The 3,814-nt window shown below is 50.4% G+C and overlaps 1 protein-coding gene across 2 annotated transcripts in view; it reads left to right on the plus strand.

Moving 5' to 3' along the window:
- The first annotated feature begins 1,474 nt into the window (after positions 1-1,474).
- RBSN (rabenosyn, RAB effector) overlaps positions 1,475-3,814 on the plus strand; it is a 25,868-nt gene continuing 23,528 nt past the window's right edge. The window contains exon 1 of one of the 2 annotated variants that reach the window (XM_017859198.1): positions 1,475-1,698. The gene's annotated coding sequence lies outside the window, so the exon portion shown is untranslated. The remainder of the gene's footprint in view (positions 1,699-3,814) is intronic. The other variant, XM_017859196.1, reaches the window with a different exon arrangement.

The following is a 3,814-nucleotide window of genomic DNA, read 5'->3' on the forward strand; positions in this document are numbered from 1 at the left end:
ACCATACCCGGCTAATGTTTTATATTTTTGGTAGAGACGGGGTTTCACCATGTTGGCCAGGCTGAACTCTTGACCTCAAGTTATCTGCCCATCTCGGCCTCCCAAAGTGCTGGGATTACAGGCGTGAGCCACCGTGCCCAACCAAATATGATGTTTTTCTGTAAATGATAAAATGACAGCAAAAATCATGATGGTTTAATAAACGTTCATTGCCCGACCCAAAACGTAGTCCTGCCTGTAAGTGTGGCTCGTTCTGGGACCTCTGTGGCCTCAGACTTTCAAAAGGGTGGTTTTACTCCCAAAGTCCTCGTTTTGGGGACCTAAGGCAGAAGCTAGTGATGGACACGGGGAGTTGGGCATGTTGCTTTGCTTCTGTCAGGTTAGGAAACCTCTTCCTTGTCTGTATCAGTAAACAAAGGGAAGTCATTATTCGCTTCTGCCGACATTGTAACGTTAAAAAAAAAAAAATTGACCATCAGATTGAGAGAAAAGGCTAAGTTACTGGCGCCAATTTCTTCTGTACAGATGGGAGAACTCAGGCCAAGAAAGGGGAAAGGACCTGTTCAAAGCCACAAAGTAAGGTACAGCCAGGGCTAGAACCTAGATCTCTAGACCCCGAGTTCCCTGCCCTTAATGCTTTCCCAATCCGGAGCCCCATGTCCTTAAATGGAAGGTGATGAAGGTGCAGTGCTCCTGTCCAGAGACCAGGTGGGGAAGACTCTTTGGAGGCAGGGAAGGTGAAACGGGCAAAGCCAGTATGCAGGACACCCCCCCTACCGTGCAATTACCTCAATCTTCACAACCCTGTGAGACGGAGACTATCATTATTATCCCCATTTTACTTCTGTAAAAGAGGGCCAGTAACGCTGCAGGGATGTAAACGGAGGCCCAGGATCGTCCAATCGTCCCATCGCTCTCTGCAGCTCTTCCTCCTGGAGCCTGGCCATTGCTAAGGTCCAGAACGTGTACAGGGCACAAAGCAAATAGGTCTCCGGTACTGGGATGAGGTTTTGACTCTCTATACCCCATGGTACCTAGCACAGCGTAGGCAGGCACGGGGTAGGTCCTGGCTGATCAATCGTCCTGCCTTTTGAAAATGCCATCTTTTCCACAGGTTTGGCCATGCTGTACACCCCCAGGATACACCTTCTCATACCAAGTCTCCAGTCTCATGTGGTTCTATTCTTGGACTTTCCATCGCCTCCACGTCCCCCGAATATTTTTTCTGTCTCCAGCTCTCAGGAACTTTGACTCCTTGGCTGCCTTTGTGCATATTGGTCAAGAGCCAAAGATCTACCGGCCTCAGCTTTCCCAGCTGTACAATGGGGTGCAGAGCCAGTGGCTGGCTTTAACGCGCTGCTAGATTGGAATCCGAGACATAAGAACCGCACATTACCAAGTCCCACCTCCTCTCCCCGCACGTGTCCCCGCCCTCTTTCGGAAAGCGCCTGCGCAGAAGCCGCCGGACCGCCCTCCACGATTCGAATCCGTATCCGCCCTTTTTGCTGCCTCGAAGACTCGGCGCTCGACAGGCGTCTACTAACCTGTCTTCCGGTTTCGTCGCCGCCGCAGGCGCACCTGCTGAGTTCCGAGCGACCGATGGAGATGGCGGCCGCGGCTGTGTGAGGGACGGTGGAGGCCCGGGCCCGAGGACGGGACAGGCCTGCGTGTCCGCAGGAGCCCGGCCGGGTACAGAGGGTCAGGCCTAGTCTGGGGGACGGAGACACCACTCCTCCAGAACGGAGATGGGCGGGTCCTGTGGGTGGACCGTGTGTGGTTGTGGTGGGTGTGACGTGAGAGGTGGGAGATGCGGCTTTCAGGCCGTGCGTTTCGCTTGTGTGTGCTTGTGATGATTGGGCTCTGTGCGGTTACGCGGGGCGTATACACTTGGGTTTGGTTGTGCAGCTGTGGGGGGAGTGGGTGGGTGCTTGTCTCCCGAGCGGTTGTGTTTGATTCTCTGGTTGTGTAAAGCTGAAGCGTTTGTGTTCTGAGTTCGTGTAGAGATGTTTGGAGTGTTTTGTGTGGTGTCTGTGCGATGTGTGACGTTGTCATGTCTGCTCCACGGGGTTGAGTCGTTCGTGTTGTGTGTGGTCATGCGACATGTGTATAATCGTGTTAGTTACGTGGGTTGTGGTTGTGTGCGGTCGTGAGGGCGGGTTGAGTGCAGCTGTGGGATATGTCGTCGATGCGGCATGTGGCGGGGTGACATTAATGCTGGATGTACGGTTGCAGAACATGCAGTTTTTTTTGTTTGTTTTTGACTTTTTACTTGATTTAAGAGTGCGAGGGGCTTGCGTATGTGTTCAGTTACGGTTGTGGGGTCCGATTCGGTGGTTTCTTTATGGCATATGCTTAGTTATATGATTTTGGAGTTCATTCATTTGTTCGTTCTTTAATGGAGCTTTATTGTGCTTCTTCATTGTGTGTGCCAGGTACTGTGCTAAACCTTGGGGAGACGGCGAAGGGGAAAACATAGAGTTTGTGCCCTCCCAGATTTTTCAGTCTTACTTGGTCACTTCACTTATGTACCTGCGGTTATAAATTGAGATGAGTGCTGTGAAGGAGAAGTCCATTCTGATGCTCTGAGTAAGAGGCATTTCTTTGAGGAAGTGAGGTTTGGGTTTGGGCTGGGGCGTGAAGAGTGGTTTTGTGGCATGGATGTGGTGGGCTTTGTGTTTGGTTTGTGGTCGTTTGGCGTGAGTGCATGGGAAGAAAGGGCGCTGTCAGAGTCAGCATCAGATGAACCACTGGCTGAGGAGGGAACAGACCAGACCTAGAGCTACTATATTTCAGTGGAAAATGTATGAAGTCACTGGGTTTCTTAACTAGAGGGGAAAAATAGGGTCCTGGTGTGTCATTTGTTTATTTTCTGAGTTGCTGCCACCCTTCAGGTTTGAGGACCAGGCAGTCCCTCCTCAGTGGTCTTCTACAGTCCATCCAAAGCTGAGGGTCACACATCCCCCCCACTATATCCTGTGGCTTGTAGCCCCAGGTTCTTGGGGAGAAATTTCTCTGCTTTTGTGGAATGGTTTTGTCTCAATTTCTCTTGTGACTGAGACTCTTGATGAGGTGACATTGGAAGTGACTTTGCCATGGGCCAGTAAGACAGAGAATGTAACTTATTAAGCCCTGAAATGTTTAGGCACCAAAGCCTTTTATTTCTTTATTATTTATTTATTTATTTATTTACTTTTTTGAGACGGAGTTTCGCTCTTGTTGCCCAGGCTGGAGTGCAATGGCGTGATGTCAGCTCACTGCAACTTCTGCCTCCTGGGTTCAAGCAATTTTCCTGCCTCAGTCCCCTCACTAGCTAGGATTGGGGCGCCTACTGGCTAATTTTTGTATTTTTAGTAGAGATGGGATTTCACCATGTTGGCCAGGCTGGTCTTGAACTCCTGACCTCAGGTGATCCGCCTGCCTTGGCCTCCCAAAGTGCTGGGATTACAGGCGTGAGCCACCATGCCTGGCCAGCCTTTTATTTTTGAAGCAGTGAGAACATCAGGTTTGCTACTTAACTGTCACTTACTGGCTTATAAGATCTATCAGGGTGCAGTGGCTCACACCTGTAATCTCAGCAGTTTGGGAGGCTCAGGCAGGAGGATTGCTTGAGGCCAGGAGTTAGAGACCCGCCTGGGAAACACAGAAAGAACCTGTTTCTATAAATAATTTAAAAACTAGCTGGGTGTGATGGCACACTCCTGTTGTCCCAGCTTCTTGGGAGGCTGAGGCAGGAGGATCACTTGAATCCAAAAGTCAAGGCTGTTGTGAGCAATTGTAGCTCACTAGGTGACAGAGCAAGATGCTGTCTCTTAAA

This window comes from Rhinopithecus bieti, unplaced genomic scaffold (genome assembly GCF_001698545.2).
Source record: "Rhinopithecus bieti isolate Rb0 unplaced genomic scaffold, ASM169854v2 scaffold_49509, whole genome shotgun sequence".
In the NCBI taxonomy this organism is placed as follows: domain Eukaryota; kingdom Metazoa; phylum Chordata; class Mammalia; order Primates; family Cercopithecidae; genus Rhinopithecus; species Rhinopithecus bieti.